Raw genomic sequence first — 23,390 nt, forward strand, 5'->3', positions numbered from 1 at the left:
ATTTAGATTCCACAAAGATATGAGGATCTCTACATTGGTACTGATTGATTGATTTTTGAGACTGGGTCTCACTCTTTCACTCAGGCTGGTGTCCAGTGGCATGATCATGGGTCACTGCAGCTTTGACCTCTCTGGTTCACGGGATCCTCCTGCCTCAGCCTCCTGAGTACCTGGAACCACAAACACATGCCACCATGCCCAGTTAATTTTTTTATCTTTTGTAGAGGTGAGGTCTCTCTATTTGCCCAGGCTGATCTCGAACTCCTAGGCTCAAGTGATCCTCTCACCTCACCCTCTCAAAGTGCTGGGATTGTAGGCATGAGTCACTGCACCTGTCTGGTACTCATTGATTAAGTGTCTTTTACAGAGATCTTTGTCCTGATTTATCCTCTTTCCTCTCATCCCTACCTTCCATCCTTATTAGTTATCTGCCTGTAGCCAGGAGACTTTCTAAAAGCAACAACAACAAAAATAATTGATCTCATTATTATGTTGCCTGTAACACTTCAATGCCTCCCCATCATTTGTAAAATAAAGTATAATTTTTTAATTAATTTTTTTTAGAGGGAGGGTCTTGCTCTGTCACCCAGGCTGGAATGAAGGGTATGATCTTGGCTCACTGCAGCCTTGACCTCCAGAGCTCAAGAGATCCTCCCGCCTCAGCCTCCTGAGTAGCTAGGACTACAGGCTCCTGCCACCACACCTGGCTAATTTTTCAATTTTTTTTTTTTTTTTTTTTGGTAGAGATAGGATCTCTCTATGTTGTCCAGGCTGTTTTTGAACTCCTGACCTCAAGCAATCCTCTCACCTCAGCCTCCTGAAGTGGCCTCCATAGCTCATAGTGTGAAATGCTGTGCCTGGCTAAAGTATAATTTTTATTTTTATTGTTTGATTTTTAAAAAATATTTAAAAATTTTTAGTAGCTTTTGGGCTACCAGGGATTATTTTTACCTGGATGAATTGTATAGTGGTGAAGTCTGAGATTGTAGTGCACCTGTCACCTGAGAAGTGTACATTGTTACCAATATGCAATTTTTTATTCCTGACCCTCCTCCCACACTCCCCTGTTCTGGGTTTCCAATATCCATGATACCCCTTTATATGCCTTTGTGTATCCATAGCTTAGCTCCCATTTTTAAGTGAGAACATATGGTATTTGATTTTCCATTTCTGAGTTACTTCACTTACAGTAATGGCCTCCAGCTCTGTCCAAGTTCCTGCAAAATACATTATTTCCTTCTTCATTTTTTTTTTTATGACTGAGTAATAGTCTTTGGTGTATATGTATCACATTTTCTTTACTCTGAAGTACAATTTTTAACACATGGTGTAGGCTGTGCATGGTGGCTCACGCATGTAATTTCAACACTTTGGGAGGCCAAGGTTGGCAGATCACAAGATCAAGAGATCGAGACCATACTGGCCAACATGGTGAAATCCCCTCTCTGCTAAAAAATACAAAAATTGGCTCTTGGTGGCACGTGCCTGTGGTCCCAGCTACTTGGGAGGCTGAGGCAGGAGAGTCACTTGAACCTGGGAGGTGGAGATTGCAGTGAGCAGAGATCACGCCACTGCACTCCAGCCTGGTGACAGAGCAAGACTCTGTCTCAAAAAAAACCCCAATAAACAAAAAACAAAACAAGGCCTAGATGGCTTTACGGGATCTGACTTCTGTTCATCTCTCTAGCCTTGTCTCTACATTGTTCATCCCAGTTTCCCTGACTCCCACCCCAAAGAAAAGATCCTCCAGCCACAGTGAACGGCCATGTTCCTTCTTACCGTTGGCTTTCTCTCCATGTTGGTGATTCTACTGGAAAACTCTTCTAATTTCCTGTTCTGAGCCAAATTACCCTCACTCTTCAGGTCTCACTTAAACTGCCCCGGATATGTCATCCTCCTTCAGAGCATTTACTACTGTTTTCTTGTCTACACCCTCCCTCCCAATCAACTTGATAAGAGCAGGAATGTTGTCTTTCTGATAGTTCTTCCATCCTCAGCACCCAGTAATTATTGAATGCTTGCTAGTGTGAGACTAGCAAGCATTTATTGTGGCAGAAGAAATAAGAATGTCAGGCCAGGCACAGTGGCTCATGCCTATAATCCCAGTACTTTGGGAGGGCAAGGTGGGAGGATCATTTGAGCCGAGGAGTTTAAGACCAGAGTGGCCAACATGGCAAAATCCCCTTTTTGCAAAAAATAGAAAAATTAGCTGGATGTGGTGGCACATGCCTACAGTCCCAGCTACTCTGAGGCTGAGGCAGGGGGATTGCTTGAGCCCAGAGGTCGAGGCTGCAGTGAGCCATGATAGCACCACTGCACTCCAGCCTGGGTGCCAGAGTGAGGCCTTGTCTCAAAGAAAAAAAGAATGCCAGTGTAGTCTTTGGCTGACCTTCCTCCTCTTCCCCCTCACCTCTTCTTAAATCAGCTAAGCTGGTTCTTTTAGTTGTAGTAACTTGACTGGTGAGCTTATCTTCTGATATCTACCTTCTACCTAATAGAGAAATCTGACAGTTTTTAGTAAGTGACCAGTTTTCAGCCTTCAGATGAGAAACTTATTTGATAAATTTAGAAAAAGACAATATATTAATACGGTGTCTCTTTAATAGATATTTGCATTTTTCAGGGCCCTGTTATAAACTGGTTGAGAAGTTGATTCCCAGCAGCTTTTATAATATGATCATGAATAATGCTTTACTGCCTTTAACATATTCCATAAATATATATTATTAATATATTGATAGGTGAATGAATGAATGAATAAGTGAAGTGCCATTTAACAGTTCAACTTCCAGATTCCCAGAAGGAGTTATGTCACTCAGGCTCCTAGGAGTTAGTGATACCACCATGTTTCTTTGTTATTTTTAAATTACTTTTTATTTTTTATATTATTTTTATTTTATAGTTTTATTAGCTTTCATTTTTTTCTATTTATTCTTTTATAATTTATTTACATTATGCCCTCAAACATCCTCCCATCCAAGATACTGTCCTGTTCCAAGGATCCCTTCCCATCATTATTTTTCTCTATATTATTCGGCAAACTCTGCACGTTGCTACTTTTCTCCATTAGAACTCTCTTCTTTGAACACATCCACCTGCTTCTCCCCAGAACCTGAGCCTCAGGACTGAGTCCTAAGTGAGAACAGAGGTTCCGGGCATGCTCGGTTACCAAAGCCAGGGTGTAATTAACTGCTGCTGCCCTGACGCAGGGCCCTTACAGGTGGCAGGTAGCAGCGCTTCTGGGCAGAGACTTGCCCTGTCTTGTACAGCTGAACATCTGTTTTCTGAGGCCAATCTGACGTCCTGGCAACCCAAGTTTATAAAGTGGGGATGTCTGCATTTTCAAAACAATAAAACGGAATTATTTCGGAAAAATTAAAATGTCTGGCAGGAGATTGTCAGAGTTCCACCTATACACAAATATAAAGTTTTAAATAACGCTGTGGTTAAGACAAAAAAGAGGACGGAGCCAGGGGTTGAATATAAATGGTGCCCTACTTTGGATCACATTGGTCAGATCAAAGATTATAAAAGGGTTTTCTGAAGTTGCCCAGCGCCTAGAATGTCGAGGACCGCACCCGCCGCCTCTTTCCTAAGGAAGGTGCGTTTCTGGGGGAGGTGAGTGCGCGCGCGCCAGGGGCGGGCCGGCCGCGGAGAGGGGCCAAGGCTCTCCAGAATCAGCAGCCCGGGGAGGCTCTGCAGTAGTCCGCGGGGCGGAGAGGAGAGGGGCTGAGGGCCGCCCGGCCTAGGGCCGGAGGAGGGGTCCGAGACGCGCCGAGGGGCTGTTAGCTAGGCGACCTGAATGCCTTTGATATCCGAAGCCGCAGCCTGCAGACGCTGATAGCGAACCCCGAGCGCGCGCGCGCCCTGGCTGAAGCCCTGCGCCTCCGGGGGTCTCCCCACTTCTTACTCGGACCTCGGGCTCAAGGTAAGGAGGGGCGCGGGGTGCAGCGCTCGCCCTGTAGCTGCCGGGAGCGTCTGCGCGAGGGGCCAGATCGGCCTCCCCCGGCTGCCACCGCCTCGCCTCCTTCTCCGCCGCGGGGGGTGGTCCACGGGGGCTCAGACCCTCAGCCATCCGTGTTTCCACTTCGCGGTCCGCGGGACCCTCGCCTCCTCTCCACGCTCCACTAGAGACTTTATCCGCTGCCCCCGGGAAGCTCCCGAAACACGCGCCCCCGGGTCTGGGGTCAGGGTTGGCAAGAGTAATCCACCCGCTCCAGGTGTGTGGCGCAAACACAGAGCACAGATTTTCCCTAGGTTTCTGTAACAGTTTCCAGGCTGAAAGGTTTTAACTCCTTCTCCTTACAGAACTTGCCTTCCCCCCACCTCTCTCCCTTTACTGTCCTAACTTTGGGAGGAATATTGACTCTAGATCAGAGTTAATGCATTGTCCCTCCTTTCCTATCGGCACCGGCTGAGGTTTTTCTTCTCCCCGCCTTAAATATTGTGATAAGTGTACAAAGTTTTCAGGGTGACTGCGGTGCCAGAACTCTATAACAACTTAAAGCAATAGCTCTTAGTCGGTGGGGAAAAAGCTGGGCCCCACCCTGAAATCCCCATTCAGAAATCTGGTATGTGTGTGTGAGTGTGAGTGCATGCATACGTGTGTGTGCAGGCTTGAGTATATTTTAAAATCACCTCAGGTGATTGTGATATCCGCCCCCCACAACATACCCCCAGAGTATCTGTAAGGTCCGCAAAGAAGAGAGAGGGCCTCCCCATTGGGCTAAGCATCACCTGGAACTATTTTTTTTTTTTTTTTTTTTTTTTTTTTTGAGACGGAGTTTCGCTCTTGTTACCCAGGCTGGAGTGCAATGGCGCGATCTCGGCTCACCGCAACCTCCGCCTCCTGGGTTCAAGCAATTCTCCTGCCTCAGCGTCCCGAGTAGCTGGGATTACAGGCACGCGCCACCATGCCCAGCTAAGTTTTTGTATTGTTAGCAGAGACGGGGTTTCACCATGTTGACCAGGATGGTCTCAATCTCTTGACCTCGTGATCCACCCACCTCGGCTTCCCAAAGTGCTGGGATTACAGGCTTGAGCCACCGCACCCGGCCCACCTGGAACTATTAATGTGAATTGAGAATAAAAACAGTTAAAGGGGTGAAAGTCAGTTCCCCTCAAGCTGATGACTGTGATTGGTGTGGTATCACTGGATCTGAGACGGCAATTTTTTGTTTTGTTTTGTTTTATTTTGTTTCTGGTTTTTTTTTTCTCTTTTAAATTTAATTTTATTATATTATTGTTAGTATTTTTGTGTTGATTCTGGTTTTTGAGACGAAGTCTTCCTTTGTTGCCGAGGCTAGAGTGCAGTGGCAAGATTTCGACTTACTGCAACCTCCGCCTCCCAGGTCCAAGTGATTCTCCTGCCTCAGCCTCCCAAGTGGCTGGGAATACAAGCACATTCCACCATGCTGGCTAATTTTTGTACTTTTAGTAGAGATGGGGTTTCACCAGGTTGGCCAGGCTGGTCTCGAGCTCCTGACTTCAAGTGATCCGCCTGCCTTGGCTTCCCAAAGTGCTGAGATTACCAGAGTGAGCAACTGAGCCGGGCCAAAGATGACAATTTTTGAAAGAGAGAGTTAACGTTAATTTGAAACGTGGATGTAACATTGGGGAAAATGCATACTTCTAAGAGACCTGGTTAAACAGCTTTTAAATATCAATTTTTAAAATATAAGAATTCCTTCACAAGTGCTCTACAGTTTAGAAGGGGCTGAGGCCCATTCTCCAGAGAATCAGAAAATCTTCCTTCACTGCTGTCTTGACTTTTTTGTCAGTGATGGCAGCCCGTTGACATTTTTACATTTTTCTTACTTTAAGGCTAAAGGCTCAAATGGACTATTATCTCTAGGAACTAGAGTCAACAGTGATCGTATCAATTAATTTATATCCTGTTTTCACTCCTAATTATTTAAACCAAGTTTTTCTATCCTGAATTGATTAAGAGAGTCTGTAAATTATATCATATTTACAGAAATGCTATGTGTTTCTCCATCTTGAATTTTGTCATAGATGCATGTCTGCTGCTTTTCATATATTCATGTAAGTACCAGAAACATTCTAAGCACCTGTCAAATGATCAGAAAGTAATTACCAGGGAAAATAAAGGTTTTTATTTTCTGTCTTTTGGAAAATTGAGGCAAAGGACTAATTTTTTTGAAGTACCATAAAGTAGATATAATATTAAAGCTTACATTTTCTTTTTATGAAACCAGATGCCTTTTATGAAATAGGGATGATATTCCGTGCCCGCTTTCAAGGATATTAAGGACAAGCAAGAGACTGTCTGTAAAGCATTTTGAACTTTTAAGAAAAGAATCACTGTCTAGATATTGAGCCAATGTGATTGTTTTCCTGGCAAACTTTTTCTCCTTTCTAAAATTAACTTTCCCCCAGGAAAAGTAGTGCAGATGCCTGTGATTCAGTCAACCAAGTTCAGAAAATACTGTTTGAATTTTAAAAGTGACCTTAATTCATCCCTATAGATCTAATGTTTACAACTTATGCCGCAAAATATGCAGAAATATTCATTGCTTGCTGACCTTTGCAAAGTGTTAGCTTAATAAGGGTAGTTATGGACAGAGCCCAATATAAAAATGTATTGACTTAGGTAAAACTATTATCATTATTTTCCTAAGGTTTTTGTGTACATGTGTGTACACTGGTTCTGCAACTTCCATAAATATATATATATATATGTCACATATGTTTTTAATAGGAACAAAAAACCCACAATATTTTTCTCTGTGGCAGAACACTGTAAGCATTAGGTTTTGATTACTTTTTCATGGAAATTTTAATATGACAGAACTAAGAGCTCCAAGAGAATAATTCCGTAAAGATCTATTTGGAACTAGAAGTAGTTTAAAAAAAAATGTTTGAAGCCCAAAGTTGTGTGCTTAGCTTCCATAGAATGGTCCTTTGTGAGTGATTAAGTGTGGTAAATCCAGTTCTGGCAACCTCAGATGGACGATTAGACCCTGCCACCCTCCTCCATACCTTTCATTTGGTCTGTAACTTGATGCTTCACTGACCCTACACTCTCCCTGCCACGCTGACTCACAGAGGAATTGTTGGCACTCTGAATTGAAACTTTTCCCCCTCCCATCAATTAGAACATGTTTGCATAGGTTACAGAATGCAGTTACATTTTTAGCTCAGTATTCTAAGAAATACCTTTGGCCACAAAGAGAGTAGCCTTAGGGCAGCCTACACCACAGATTGCCTTGTTTTGTGGAGCTATGATAACTCACCAATGATTCAACTATGTAGAAATAATAGAGTTACAGAGTATTAAAACGAGAAGGCACTTTAAAAGTCATCTCGATTTTAATCATTTCTCTTTACAGATGAATATCGAAGGGTTCATAACGGTAATCCAAACTGAAAATAGACATTATGTTTTATATTCTTTCCAATTCTTGTAGTAATGAGAATTTTGTTCATTTGAAATGAATTTATATATGAGTTTAATAATGTAGCAGTGACAGCAAAGTGGTTCCAAATCTCAGCTAGATTTTCAACAAAACTCGTAAGTGTGGCATTAGGCTGGGAGCAGTGGCTCACGACTGTACTCCCAGCACTTTGGGAGGCTGAAGCAGGAGAATTGCTTGAGGTGGGGAGTTGGAGACCAGCCTGGGCAAGATGGCAAGACCTGTGTCAACAATTAATTATGTATCATTATTAACTAGAGTCATCCTACAATGATATAGAACACTAGAACTTAGTCCTTTTTCCTAGCTGTAATTCTGTATCCTTCAGCAAATCTCTATCTCACCCTTTCCCCTACCTCTAGTATCCTCTGTCTACTTATCATGAACCAGTGTATTTTCTAGTTCAATGATGACTTTTGACATTTTGTTTAACACTTATGCCCACATTTGCCAAGTGTATTTAGACTTAACTCTATTAAGTTGTTTCATTGATATACTAGTTAATAATAGTACAGTTCCTCCATCCTAAGTTCATATCATAACTAATTTAAGAATATATTCAAGTAACTTTTTAAAGAGGTCACAATTAGCTGAGCATGCCTTCACAAAATGTTTTTCAGGGGCCACTGTATCGATAAGAATGTTTTTCTGCTTTTCTTCTTCTTTTTTTTTTTTTTTTTTTTTTTTTTTTTTTTTTTTTTGAGACGGAGTCTTGCTATGTTGCCAGGCTGGAATGCAGTGGCGTGGTCTTGACTCTGCAACTTCTGCCTCCCGGGTTCAAGCAGTTCTCCTGTCTCAGCCTACCATGTAGCTGGGACTACAGGCATGTGCCACCACGCCCAGCTATTTTTTGTATTTTTTAGTAGAGACTGGGTTTCACCGAGTTGGCCAGGATGGTCTCCATCTCTTGACCTCGTGATCCACCTGCCTCAGCCTCCCAAAAATGCTGGGATTACAGGCATGAGCCACCACACCTGGCTTCTTTCTTAAGAAAAAAGAAAAGACACTAAGAGAAAATTTTTTAAACCAGACCACATTGCAGGGATAATCTGTTTTATTAATTTTTCCTGATACTCTTTGAATAATTTACCTTTGAAAGCTTCCTTCCTTCCTTCCTTCTCTTCCCTTTCTTCCTTTCCTTCCCTTCCCTTTCCTTCCTTCCTTCCCTCTCTCCCTCCCTCCCTCCCTCCCTTCTTCCTTCCTTCCTTCTCCTCTCTTTCTTTCTTTCTCTCTCTCTCTTCTTTCTCTCTCTTTCTTTCTTTCTCGCTTTCTCCCTTTCTCACTTTTTCTCTTGCCCAGGCTAGATTGCTGTGAAGCGATCACAGCTCACTGCAGCCTCTAGCTTCTGGCCTCAAGTAGTCCTCCCACCTAAGCCATCCACGTAGTTCAGACTGCTGCGTTCCAAGTAGCCATGCCTGGCTAATTTGTAAATTATTTGTAGAGATGGGGTTCCACTATGTTGTACAGGCTGGTCTCGAACTCCTGGGCTCGAACTCCTGGGCTCAAGTGATCCTTCTGTTTCAGCCTCTAAAAGTGTTGGGATTACAGGTGTGAGCTGTGGCACCCAGCCCTGATTATTTCTTTGTTGGTACTTTTCTTTTTAGAATTATGCGTACGTATATGTGTTCATCTCTCATTTTTCATTTAATAGTTTAATCTTTTAATTTTCTCTGAATACTGCCAGAATTTCTCAAGTGTATCATCTACTTTAATTAGATTTTTTTGTCATTTTCAATCTGCTACTCACTACCTCCATTGTAGCTTTTTACTTGGCGATAATGTTTTTGGTATCCAAGTAGTTTTTTCTAATATTAGATCCTTCCAGCTTTATGATTACCTGCTTGGCTTCATAGTTATAATGTCCTATTGCTTCTTACTGAGTCCATGAAGTAGAAAATTTGTAAAAGTGTGTAGTGTGCCACAACTTTATTTTAACAGACACCATTTGTGATAATTCCTTAAAAGTGTCTTTTTTTTTTAGACAGAGTCTCACTCTATTGCCAGCTTCCAGGCTGCAGTGCAGTGGCACAATCTCAGCTCACTGCAACCTCCCCCTCCTGGGTTCAAGCAATTCTCCTGCCTCAGCATCCCCAGTAGCTGGGACTATAGGCGCACACTAGCAAGCCCAGCTAATTTTTTTTGTATTTTTAGTAGAGACGGGGTTTCACTATGTTGGCCAGGATGGTCTCGATCTCTTGACCTCATGATCCGCCCGCCTCCGCCTCCCAAAATGCTGGGATTACAGGCTTGAGCCACCGGGCTCAGCCAGAAGTGTCTTTTTTTGTGAAATGTGGTGTTTTCAGTTGGGCGCAGTGGCTCACGCCTGTAATCCCAACGCTTTGAGAGGCCGAGGCAGGTGGATCATTAGGTCAGGACAGTTAAGACCATCCTGGCTAATATGGTGAAAACCGGTCTCTACTAAAGATACAAAAAATTAGCCAAGCATGGTGGTGCACGCCTGTAGTTCCAGCTACTCAGGAGGCTGAGGCAGGAGAATCGCTTGAACTAATGAGTTGGAGGTTGCGGTGAGCTGAGATCGTGCTACTGCATTCCAGCCTGGTGACAGAGGGAGACTTCATCTTGGAAAAAAAAGAAAGAAAAAGAAAAGAAAAGAAAGAAGTAGTGTTTTCATAGACCTAATATTTGCTGTCTCTTCACTCTATTTGAAAGAGGTAATCTCTGCTAGTCCAGAATTAGGAGTCAAGATGGGCTCTGTTACATATGGTGTGGACTGCTGGCTGACTCCATGGTCAGACCAAAGGTGGAAAAAATATTCGAAATGTGGGCCTGGTGTGGTGGCTCACGCCTGTAATCCCAGCACTTTGGGAGGCTGAGGTAGGAGGATCACTTGTGGCCAAGAGTTCAAGACCAGCCAGGCCAACATGGCCAAACCCCAGTCTACTAAAAACAGAAAAATTAGCTGGGTGTGGTGGTGCACGCCTGTAGTTGCAGCTACTTGGCAGGCTGAGGCACAAGAATCACTTGAACCCGGGAGGCAGAGGCTACAGTGAGCTGAGATTGTGCCAGTGCACTCCAACCTGGGCGACAGAGTAAGACTCTGTCTCAAAAAAATAAAATAAAAAATTGAAATGCGTTGTGATTTGCTTTGCCACTTCAGGGAGAAGGGAGAGAGCAAGACATAGGTGATATTAGAGAAGGGAATTTGCACTTTGTAAAATTTTCCTTACTATAAAATGTCTGAATTTCGTTAAAATATGAGCCTTTTGTTTGTTTCAGTCTGCAAGTATTTATACATTATCTTATTTTATCCTTAAAACAATTTCTTCAGCGTCAAATTATCATAACTTCCGGATTCAGAGGGTTGTGGACTGAATACTTCCCTAATGATGGGACTGAATTACTTTCCTAATTCTTGCAGATTACTTGAGTTTTCTTAGCCTCATTTCTTTCACCTGGAGAGCAGGGTTTAAACTCTGGGAAAAGATAGTAATTACCTCATAGAGCTGTAAATATTGTGGGAGATAATTATGTAGGAATGGTCAGAACCCAGAATGATGATCCTAGCGGTACCTGAGATAGCTGGGAAGGAGTGTGAAGCAGAGACACCTTCAACAATGGAACCCGGAGGACATACAGGAGAAGACAATAGGGAGCTAAGAAGGAGTAGCCAGAGGGTGGGAGTAAGACCCGAAGAGAGGGAAGTTAGGGGGATTAAATTGAATACAGACATTTAGAAAGAAAAGGTAGTCATTAGTGTCATGTGTTACAACAAAGAAATTTCCCTGGCTGGGCGGGGTGGCTCATGCCTGTAATCCAAGCACTTTGGAGGCCAAGACGGTCGGATCACCTGAGGTCAGGAGTTCAAGACTAGCCTGACCAACATGGTGAAACCTCGTCTTAATAAAAAAAAAAAAAATTTCCAGCACCTCTGGCAATTAGGAGCTTAGTGTGAGCTCAGCCACAGGCAGTTTCAGTGTAGATAAGCAGGTAGAAGGAAAACTCTAGTTGGAATGATTAATGAGGTTAAGGAAGCAAGGAAAGTGTAAACAGCCATTAAAAAAAAAAATGTTTCTCCCTTAGGAGAAAGGGAAAAGATTGAGAAAGGAGAGATGGGTCAGTAGCTAAACTTAAGACTGGGAAACTGGATTTAGATTAGAAAGAATAGCAAAATTTTAAAAAAAATGTAAGGACTAAAGTTTGCCATGTTTCAATTTTTTTTCAAGTAAGGATATTAAAAATACTACTATCTAGGCTGGGCACAGTGGCTCATGCCTGTAATTCTAGCACTTTCGGAGGCTGAGGCAGGCCGATAGCTTGAGCCCAGGAGTTCGAGACCAGGCTGGGCAACATTGTGAAAACCTGTCTCTACAAAAGACACAAAAATTAACCAGGCGTGGTGGCATGCATCTGTAGTCCTAGCTACTTGGGAGGCTGAGGTAGGAGGATCACCTGAGCCCAGGAGGTTGAGGCTGTAATGAGCCATGATCGTGCCACTGCACTGCTGCCTGGGCAACAGAGTGCCACCCTGTCTCAAAATAAATGAATAAATAAATAAAATTACTGTCTAATATTATTTCTGAAAAGAAAGAAAATACTAACATTTAAAAGTTGAATAACCTAACTGTGAGAAAGTTAGCATCTCAGTGAAGATTTTCTTTTTCTGCTTGAGTCTTTTCACCCCTGGTTGAAGGTTCCATCTTTCCTTTTTTAGGGATTTGACTTCATCAATTGTCTTCTCTGAAATACTTTCAATCTCTTCTTCTATATTGATTCTTTTCCATTAGCAAATATGCATGATCTAGTCACCTATCTTAAAAGAAGCACAGGTCAGCTGGGCCTGGTGGCTCATGCCTATAAAAGCCCAGCATTTTGGGAGGTTGAGGCAGGAGGATCACCTGAGATGAGGAGTTTGAGACTGGCCTGGCAAATATGATGAAACCCTGTCTCTACTGAAAAGACAAAAATTAGCTGGGTGAGGTGGTGTGCACCTGAAGTCCCAGCTACTTGGGAGGCTGAGACAGGAGAATGACTTGAACCCAGGAGGTGGAGGTTACAGTGAGCCAAGATCACGCCACTGCACTCCAGCCTGGGTAACAGATTGAGACTTCATCTCAAAAGAAAAAAAAAAAAAAGAAAGAAAGAAAGAAAGAAAGTAGTGGCAGAGGGGATGGGAGGAGGAACTAGAAGAGACAGATGCTATATAAATAGTGTTAACAGGACTTGGTGGCTGATTGAATATGGCAGGTGAGACACAGACAGAGGAATCTAAGATAAATCCGAGAGACGTGGTTTGGGTGATTATGGTACATGGTGCAGTCATAGAAAAGGAGAAGCAGGGCTGGGAGAATGAAAACCTGTGACTTGAGTTCAGTGTGCCAGAGGGTGCATGGGTCAGCAATTCTGACTCTGCCTTTGAGTCCTGCTCCTGAATCCTTCTAACTAAGCTCCCATTCCACCTCGACACACATTTTCATGACTGTTTTTCATAGTTGACCCTTAAGCCTTCATTTCTGGGGTTATTTAACTATTGGGTGTTCAAACCCTGCTTCTTAGAGTTAATAGCCAACACAATGCATTTTTTTTTTGTTTTTACTGAAAACAAATAAAGATGAACTAGTTGATAGAAATATGAGCACACCTGTAAACACAGGATGTTAAATGGAACCTTCTTATTTTCCATGTTTGCTGTGGCCTAAGAAAATAGAAGTTGCATTCCAAAGTCAGGTAAGAACACAGTGCTGGTGGAAACGGAAGCACAGGAGAACCGGTCAGCATTGTCCTCCAACCTGGCTCCCTCACTCACCATCCGGCCAATGAAGCAGGTAGGAGAGGCCAAGAAGAGAAAGATTAGAAGATGATTTTTTTTTTTTTGAGACAAAGTTTCTCTCTTGTTGCCCAGAGTGCCATGGTGTAATCTTGGCTCACTCTAACCTTTGCCTCCAGGGTTCAAGCGATTCTCCTGCCTCAGCCTCCCGAATAGCCTGGATTATAGGCATGCACCACCACGCCTGGCTAATTTTGTATTTTTAGTAGAGACGGGGTTTCTCCATGTTGGTCAGGCTGGTCTTGAACACCCAACCTCAGGTGATCCACCCGCCTCGGCCTCCCCAAGTGCTGGGATTACAGGCATGAGCTACCATGCCTGGCCAGGAGAAGATGATTTTTAGAGAGTTGATGATGGGTTTGAGTCATTCCCTCCTGGCCACTAAGGGAGAGGGGTGTAAGGTCCTTGCCCCTTCAACCCACATCTAGAGATAGGCATTTTATGCAGACCATCCAGAGATTGAAAGGCATAGTGGATCAGTGATACATGCCTGAGAATCTAAAGAACAAGAGACCTTCTGGCTAGCTCCTCTGATGGTGGAGCAAAAGGAATATAGCACATTGTCCCATAGTTTGATAGAGCACGCAGGGCAGGAGTTGTTTCCCATCAACTAAAGGTAGACCACACAGGTCAGTGAGGTGGCCTGGAGTCTTCTCAAATCATGTGTAAGCATGCCTCCTGAACCCCAGCAAGAAAGGGCCATAAGTGACCATCTTCAGAAAGCAATCTGCAGGTGAAATATCCCCAGTGATGGGGGTGGACTGGAGAGTCTCTGCTTCCCAACCTCTCGTCCCCACCGCCATCACACCTGGGGTTCAAGAGAAGAAGTAAGGCCGGGCGCAGTGGCTCAAGCCTGTAATCCCAGCACTTTGGGAGGCCAAAGCGGGTGGATCACGAGGTCAAGAGATCGAGACCATCCTGGTCAACATGGTGAAACCCCGTCTCTACTAAAAATACAAAAAGTTAGCTGGGCATGGTGGTGCTTGCCTGTAATCCCAGCTACTCAGGAGGCTGAGGCAGGAGAATTGCCTGAACCCAGGAGGCGGAGGTTGTGGTGAGCCGAGATCGCACCATTGCACTCCAGCCTGGGTAACAAGAGTGAAACTCCGTCTCAAAAAAAAAAAAAAAAGAGAGAGAGAGAGAGAAGAAGTAAGCTTTAAATGCCCACCAAGCCTGTAGATCACCAGCCTTAGGTCATTGCCTTTGTCTTAGTCAAGGAAGAACTTTCCTTCTGCCTCTTCCTCCCCCTACCATTTCCCCAGAATGAGGGATTAGTATCAGAAACTGAGGTTGCCTACATTAGCACTCTGGCTGAGGAGAATAGAATCTTTCCATTTCTACCTTTCCCAGTATGTGTGGCTAGTGTTTATTCAGCAGGCCACAGCTGATGGAGGGGAGAGGTTTAACTTTTTATCAAGTTGGAAGAGTTGGAGTGCTATATTAGATTGGACACATTGATCACAGTACTGTGATTGATTTTTGGACTTGTGGTGACTTGAAGTATCTTCATTATTTAAGAATAATTGGAAAAGTCATGGCAGGCTGGCTGCGGTGGCTCACGCCTGTAATCCCAGCACTTCAAGAGGCCATGGTGGCTGAACTGCTTTAGCCGTCAACTCCTGGGTTCAGGCCATCTGCCCACCTCAGCCTCCCAAAGTGTTTGGATTACAGGTGTGAGCCACCGCACACTGCCAGGATCTTCTTTACTCAAATTCATTTAAATTTATTCAAACTTCAGACACTAATCTCTGCCTCTCTCTCTCTCTCTCTCTCTTTTTTTTTTTTTTTTTTTTTTTGAGACAGAGTCTTGCTCTGACACCCAGGCTAGAATGCAGTGGCATAATCTCAGCTAACTGCAACCTCTGCCTTAGCCTCCCAGTGGCATAATTGCAGCTCACTGCGATTCTTCTGTCTTAGCCTCCCAAGTAGCTGAGATTAGGCACCTGTTGCCACACTTGGCTAACTTTTGTGTTTTTCATAGAGATGGGGTTTCACCATTTTGGCCAAACTCCTGACTTCGAATGATCAGCCCACTTTGGCCTCCCAGAGTGTTGGGATTACAGGCATGAGCCACTGCACCTGACCTCAAATGCCAGTCTCTTCCACAAACACCCTCACACTCACACACAGAAATGATGTTTGACCAACTGTCTGGGTATCCCATAGTCAGGTTGACACATAACGATTAACCGTAACAAAGAGACAATGGAGAAGGTAGAGGCCTTCATTATAATAGTAATTTATGTAAAACCATCTATAGATTTTCAGGGATATATGATTAGCAAAATGGTAGAAGATAAGGGCAGAGATGGCTATTCTATGAATTAAACCTATTCCCAGAAATGTCACAATAACTATTTTCATTTCTCGAAATGATGCCAGGAGCATTTAAATCAATTTACATATACATTAGGTAATTTTATTTGTTTATTTACTTATTTATGTCATTTTTTTGAGTTGGGGCTCTATGGCCCAGGATGCTGTCATGATTCACTGCAGTGGTATTATCATGGTTCACTGCAGCCTTGAATTCCTGGACTCAAGTGATCTTCCTGTATCCACCACCTGTGTAGCTGGGACTACAGGCAGAAGCCACCATGCCTGGCTAATTTTTAATTTTTTTGTAGAGATAGGGGTCTCCCTTTGTTGCCTAGACTGGTCTTGAACTCCTAGGCTTAAGCAATCCTCCTGCTTTAAATGCTGGTATTATAGGCATGAACCACCATGCCTGGTGTACATTAGATAATTTTTAGTTTAAAAAATTATTTAATTATGTATTTATTTATTTGTGAGACAGGGTCTCACTCTGTCACCCAGGCTGGAGTACAGTGGCATGATCTTAGCTCATTGCAACCTCTGCCTTCTGGGCTTAAGCAATTTTCCCACTTCAGCCTCCCAAATAGCTGGGACTACAGATGCACGCAACCAGAGATGAGGTCTTCCTATGTTGCCCAGGCTGGTCTTGAACTCCTGGGGTCAAATGATCTGCCTACCTTGGCCTCCCACTGTGCTGGGATTATAGGTGTGAGCCACTGTGCCTGGCCTACATTAGATAATTTAAAAATGAGATTTACAATATGTTCCACAGCTGGTGAAATGATCTGAGATACTGCCTGGGTGCAATAAGCACATAAGACGTTCTTCTCCTTCTGTTCCAGAGAATCACAGAAGCAATAAACAGCTAAGATTTATTGTTCACCATTTGTATTCTGCCACTGATCAATTAAAAACAAAACAAAACAAATGTGTGTATTCCTATAAAACAATAAAGATGATGCCCATTAGCCAATAAAATCTAGAATAAACAAGAATGCTTAAGAATTTCTGTTTTCAGCTTTTAGGAATTTTAAAAGGGCTTTAAATTAGCTTTTAGATTGTCTTCCCAGAATTTGCAACATTATTACTGAAAGTCTTTTAATGGCAAAGGAGTGACAAGGGGACAATCTAAATAACATTTCTATTAATGTGTTCCTAAAAGTTGAAAAGACAACTTGAAAATCATGTGTGAGTTGCACATAAAGTATTTACGACGGCGGGGAACAAATGCAATTTATTTCATACAAGTGGAATTTTGGACTTTTGGACTCAGAGGTAGGCTATTAGATTGGCCTGGAAGGAGGGAAGAAAGGTGATGACGGAGCCCGGAGATATGACTCAGCCTTCTGTGGTTCTGGTGGAAACGCTTCCTGTGCCTGCAGAATTCTAAGGGCAATGCTGTGTTGCCCTGGTGTACTGCTGAATGCCTGCTATCCTTTAGTATAGTTGTAAGAGCAAGAGCGCTAGAATATGCGTTAGGCATAGTCCATTTTCTTTCTTTTTTCTTTTCTTTTCTTTTTTTTGGGGGGGGTGAGGAGAAATGGAGTCTCCCTCTGTTGCCAGGCTGGAGTGCAACCTCTTGGCTCACTGCAATCTCCACCTCTCGGATTCAAGCGATTCTTTTGCCTCAGCCTCCCGAGTAGCTGGGATGACAGATGTGCACCACCATGCCCGGCTACTTTCTGTATGTTTAGTAGAGACAGGCTGTCATCATATTGGCCAAGCTGGTCTCGAACTCTTGACCTCGTGATCCACTCACCTTGGCCTCCCAAAGTGCTGGGATTATAGGCATAAGCCATTGCACCCAGCTGTTTATTTTTTATTATTGCTTTTTCCCTGTGGTAGGCAAAATGCCAAGGTGTGGCCCAGAATTCCTACCTGCTGGTATATATGCCCTCTAAAGGAAGGATCCCCTTGAGTGTGGGTGTGACTTGTGAAGATGATAGGTGTGAAGACATAGGATGGTGTGACTCTCATGATTACATTAGATTACATAAGACTTCTGTCAAAGCTCACTGAAAAGAGGTTCTCCCACTGGCTTTGCAGAAGCAAACTATTTTGTGAGAGCCATGAGACCGGGACCCTAGAGCAGCCACGAAGTCCTGCTCTACAATTCTGTAGCCATGAAACAACTTAGGACAAGTTACAGAAAATGAATATACCCCTATTTTCTCTAGTCAACACTCGGATTTATTATAAGCATTACCGGAAATTCTCATTCTGTTTTTGTGCTCCATAACTTCATTTCCCATTAAATTTTTCTCCCTCTGTTGTGCCCCAGGCGTTCTTCAGATTTATCCTTAATTTCATGAATTTTCTCTTCAGCTGGCTGTATTGATCGGTTTGTGCTTTGATGATTCAGTGTAACAAACGCCCTCAGTACTTACAGCCCACCCCAATTTCTTGCTCACATTGCACGTCAGTGGCTACAGGTGGAGTGCAGTGTCTCTCTTCAAGGTCATGTTCAGCTAACCTTGCGTACCTTCTAGCTCTGAGACCCAGGCCGAAGGAAGAGAGAGGCTCCTATCTGGGATATGAGATTCTCATGGGGGCAGTAGGGCTAACTGAGGCTTGAAAAGCTTCTGAAATCCTCTACTTATGACTGGGTGCATTGTCGTTGAGGCCATTGGCCAAACAAGTCAGTGGTTCAGCCCAACATCAACGAGATGCAGAGCCAGGTTCCTCCCCAGGGGAAGAGGAAAGGAATATTTTTGAATAACAATACAATCTGTTATAGTGGCCTACTTGGTTTGTTTTTTTTTTTTCCACTGATGATATTTTTAATAGATCTCTATTGGTTCTTTTTGAATCCCTTTCTTTTATTTCATAATGTCTTTTTCTTGACTTCTGTATTCTATTCCATCCTTTATCTTGTCAAACTTTTTTTTTTTTTTTTTTTTTTCAAGATGGAGTTTTGCACTTGTTACCCAGGCTGGAGTGCAATGCACCATCTCGGCTCACTGCAACCTCTGCTTCCTGGGTTCAGGCAATTCTCCTGCCTCAGCCTCCTGAGTAGCTGGGATTACAGACACGCGCCACCATGCCCCGCTAATTTTTTGTATTTTTAGTAAAGACGGGGTTTCACCATGTTGACCAGGATGGTCTCGATCTCTTGACCTCGTGATCCACCCGCCTCGGCTTCCCAAAGTGCTGGGATTACAGGCGTGAGCCACGGCGTCTGGCCCATTGTCAAACATTTTAAAGCCATTAACAGTAACATTCTTAGTGCTCTATCAATTTGTACTTTCAATGGAATAAATTATCTTTTTTGTTTCATCTCTTTTTTTTTTTAAGATGGAGTTTCGCTGTTGTTGCCCAGGCTGGAATGCAGATGCGTGCTCTCTGCTCACTGCAACCTCCACCTCCTGGTTCAAGCAATTCTCCTGCCTAAGCCTCCCAGGTAGCTCAGATTACAGGCATGCACCACCACGCCCAGCTAATTTTGTATTTTTAGTAGAGACAGAGTTTCACTGTGTTTCTCAAACTCCTGACCTCAGATGATCTACCCACCTCAGTCTTCCAAAATTCTCAGATTAAAGGTGTGAGCCACTATGCCCAGCTGTTTTTTTTTTTTTTTTTTTTGAGACAAGCTCTTGGTTTGTCACCCAGGCTGGAGTGCAGTGACACGATCATTGCTCACTGCAGCCTCAACCTCCCAGGCTCAAGCAATCCTCCTACCTCGATCCTCTTACCCAGCTCTGTGTAGCTGGGACTACAGGTGTGTGCCACCATGCTGGGGTGATTTTCAATTTTTTTTGGAGGTGAGGTCTCATTATATTGCCTACACTTGTCTTGAACTCCTGGCCATAAGCGATCCTCCTGCTGCAGCCTCCCAAAGTACTGGGATTACAGGCATGAGCCACTGTACCTCCTGTCTTATCTCTAATTCCCTCTTTCTTGGTCTCTTAGCTTACAAGACTTATCATTTTTTTTTTTTTTTTTTTTTTGAGACAGAGTTTCGCTCTTGTTGCCCAGGCTGGAGTGCAATGGCGCGATCTCGGCTCACTGCAACCTCCGCCTCCTGGGTTCAGGCAATTCTCCTGCCTCAGCCTCCTGAGTAGCTGGGATTACAGGCACGCGCCACCATGCCCAGCTAATTTTTTGTATTTTTAGTAGAGACAGGGTTTCACCATGTTGATCAGGATGGTCTTGATCTCTTGACCTCGTGATCCACCTGCCTCGGCCTCCCAAAGTGCTGGGATTACAGGCTTGAGCCACCGCGCCCGGCCTAAGACTTATCATTTTTGACTATAAGTTTATCAACAAGTTCCACATGTCCTGGGTGGAATGGTATACCAGTGAGGCAGTTTTATATTTCATTTGTTAAGGCCTGTGTGTTTTCTTAGTTTTGGACCTGGTTTCCAGTCCTGTGTAGTTAAGGTGCACTTGAAATCCTTTTATTTACCTTGCACAGGCTTAAATCTCTAATTTCTCATGAGTGATTCTTTTTCCGTGTGTAGTCCAGAGCACATGGTAAACTTTTGTACTGCTTCCCTCTTGAGAGGAAGGTGGTTTTCTTTTTTTGTATTCCTTCCTCCCTTCTGACTTTATATATTAAAGTCATAAATATGTACATGGGTATACACAACACACACACACACACACACACACACACACACATACATGCATACGTATTTTCTTTATAATATACATATTTTTAGACACGAGGTCTTGCTGTGTTGCCCAGGCTGGTCTTGAATTTCTGGCCTCAAGAGATCTTCCTGTCTCATCCTCCCAAAGTGCTGAGATTACAGGTGTGAGCCACTATGTCCAGTCTACTATTTATAAGGTGTTTAATTTCATCTCCACGTGTTAGATAAACCCTACCCTGGCAAGTGAATATCCTATTGTCATATTTCTACTAGGTCTTCAATTCCTAGTCAACATTGTGGGTTTGAGTTTCTTTTTTTTTTTTTTTTTTTTTTTGAGACGGAGTTTCGCTCTTGTTACCCAGGCTGGAGTGCAATGGCGCGATCTCGGCTCACCTCAACCTCCGCCTCCTGGGCTCAGGCAATTCTCCTGCCTCAGCCTCCTAAGTAGCTGGGATTACAGGCACGCGCCACCACGCCCAGTTAGTTTTTTGTATTTTTAGTAGAGACGGGGTTTCACCATGTTGACCAGGATGGTCTCGATCTCTCGACCTCGTGATCCACCCGCCTCGGCCTCCCAAAGTGCTGGGATTACAGGCTTGAGCCACCGCGCCCGGCTTGAGTTTCTTTTTTGTTCTGAGGAATTGTCCCTTCTAGCTTTTTGCCCAGCTATGCATTTAAAAATATTTTGTTAAAGTCTGCCAGCCCTGATGGTTCATGCCTGTAATCCCAGCACTTTGGGAGGCTGAGGCAGGCAGGAGTACTTGAGGCCAGGAGTTTGAGACCAGCCTGACTAACATGGCAAAATTCCATCTTTACTAAAAATACAAAAACATCAGTCACATATGGTGGCACACACCTGCAATTTCAGTTACTTGGGAGACTGAGGCACAAGAATCACTTGAACCCAGGAGGTGGAGTTTGCAGTGAGCCGAGATCGCAGCAGTGTATTACAGCCTGGGTGACAGCACAAAACTCTGTCTCCAAAAAAAAAAGAATTGGTACATTTTATTCAGAGCTTATATGAGTTAGCGTAGAATGGGGTGGGGTGGGGTGGGCTTCCCAAATTAGTTCAGCATGCCTTATTGCCTAGAAGTCCTTAAATTCATTTTTTTACCTTTCCCCACAAAATCCTATTTGAATTTTTATTGCAATTACACTGACTCTATAGAGTTATTTGGAGAGAATTTACGTATTTAAAATATCAAGGCCAGATTTGGGCCTGTAATCACAGCATTTTGGGAGACCAAGGTGGTAGGATCACTTGAACTCAGGAATTCAAGATTCCTGGTTAATTAAAAAATTTAAAATTAAAAAATTAGCCAGGCATGGTGGAGCATGCCTGTGGTCCCAGCTACTTGGGAGGCTGAGGTGGGAGGATCACTTGGGCCTGGGAGGTTGAGGCTGCAGTGAGCCATGATTATGCCATGACACTGGGTGACAGCAAGACCCTATCTCAAAAAGTAAACAAGCAAATAAATAAGTAAATAAAATATTGAATTTTCTCATTTGTGAATGTGTTGTATATCTCACCATTTATTTAAGACTTCTTTTTAATGTCCTACTGAAATCATGCATTCAAAAGATAGATAGACACTGTGTACTTATTAAATTTAGATCTAGGTTTTATATTTTATTCCTAGCTTATTATTGTATAATTTGTGGCTTGTTGAATAACCATGAGCAAATGATCTAATTATTATAGTTTTAATTTGGTTTAACTGTTAATTATTATTCAACTCAAGTGTTTAGTAAGTATAAAGCAATGATAATTACTAGATACCTTACTAGATAATTAAGTTGTTTAATATTTTCATTTTTAAGCTTAATATCAAGATATTGTAGTTCAGAAAGGTAAAATATACATTTATCAAAATTACTCCAAGTGCTCATATAGAAAACTTTTTGAAACATAAGTAAAAGTAGAAACCACAAACAGGGCGGTAAACTAAATTAATAAATATGATTTTGTACTTGATGCCTGCCAGAATCAAATTTGTAAAATCACTAATTGAAAGAAGGAAACAGAGTGAAACTCCATCACAAAAAAAAAAAAAAAAGAAAAAAGAAAGAAATTGTGGAACTTTGAGCAGACTTAGGGCTGTTGGTAGACAGGGCAGTTCAGTTTTCAGCAACAGACATTAAGTGAGCTGGGTGATCTTCATTGTTAGGGTGTGGTTAAGAGTCAAAGACACAACAGAAACATTAAATGTCCAAAGAGGATCTTGTAGAGGTGTTAGTGAAAACTCTCGGCCAGAGCCCACCCCGTTTTCTAAACGTGGTGTCTTTGAAATACCATACCGATCTGACATTAAAGCCTTCTCAGCAGTTGTACCAGAAGATGGCAACCATTGTGGTTCTTCTTTTTTTTGTTTTTTTTTTTTGAGACGGAGTCTCACTCTGTCACCCAGGCTGGAGTGCAATGGCCTGATCTCGGCTCACTGCAGCCTCCACCTACGAGGTTCAAGCAATTCTCCTGCCTCAGCCTCCTGAGTAGCTGGGACTATAGTCGCCTGCCACTACTCCTGGCTAACTTTTATGTTTTTAATAGAGATGGGGTTTCACTATATTGGCCAGGCTGGTCTCAAACACCTGACTTTGTGATCCGCCAGCCTCGGCCTCCCAAAGTGCTGGTATTACAGGTGTGAGCCACCGTACCCAGCTGTGGTTCTTCTTTTACAATGCCACTATGTAATCAATACATTATTATTGCTTACAGAGCCCTACTGATTTAACTCTATAGTGCTCTTTTCTCATTGGTTCCATTTATTAACATAGTACTTAGAGCTGGAGGGAACTTCAGAGATTTAGAATTTATAAACTAATGCTGGGCATGGTGGCTCACACCTGTAATCCCAGAACTTTGGGAGGTTGAGGTGGGTGAATCATGAGGTCAGGAGTTCAAGACCAGCCTGGCCAACACTGGCCTGTATCTACTAAAAATACAAAAATTGACCAGTGTGTGATGCGTGCCTTTAGTCCCAGCTACTCAGGAGACTGAGGCAGGAGAATGAATCACTTGAATCCGGGAGGCAAAGGTTGTGGTGAACCAAGATTGTGCCACTGCACTCCAGCCTGGGCAACAGAATGAGACTCTGTCTCAAAAAAAAAAAAAAAAAGAAAGAAAAGAAAAAAAAATTTACAAATAAAGGTGTGTATCAGAATCTTTTGGTGGAACATTTTCAAAATACAACATGACACTTTCTAAGTGTGGGTAGATATGTGTGTTTGGAAGAGCTTCCTAGGTAATCTGACAAAGTGTTC

The 23,390-nt window shown here is 43.1% G+C and overlaps 1 protein-coding gene across 6 annotated transcripts in view; it reads left to right on the forward strand.

The window, feature by feature from the left end:
• Positions 1–23,390, forward strand: part of RNF144B (ring finger protein 144B) — a 206,887-nt gene that overhangs the window by 12,383 nt on the left and 171,114 nt on the right. For 2 of the 6 annotated variants that reach the window (XM_074398495.1, XM_074398499.1), the window contains exon 1: positions 3,661–3,928. The exons of the other annotated variants lie outside the window; for them this stretch is intronic. The gene's annotated coding sequence lies outside the window, so the exon portion shown is untranslated. Of the gene's footprint in view, positions 1–3,660; positions 3,929–23,390 lie in introns of those variants that run through there. 6 annotated transcript variants of the gene reach the window in all.

The sequence above is a fragment of the Saimiri boliviensis genome, chromosome 4 (genome assembly GCF_048565385.1).
Source record: "Saimiri boliviensis isolate mSaiBol1 chromosome 4, mSaiBol1.pri, whole genome shotgun sequence".
Classification (NCBI taxonomy): Eukaryota; Metazoa; Chordata; class Mammalia; order Primates; family Cebidae; genus Saimiri; species Saimiri boliviensis.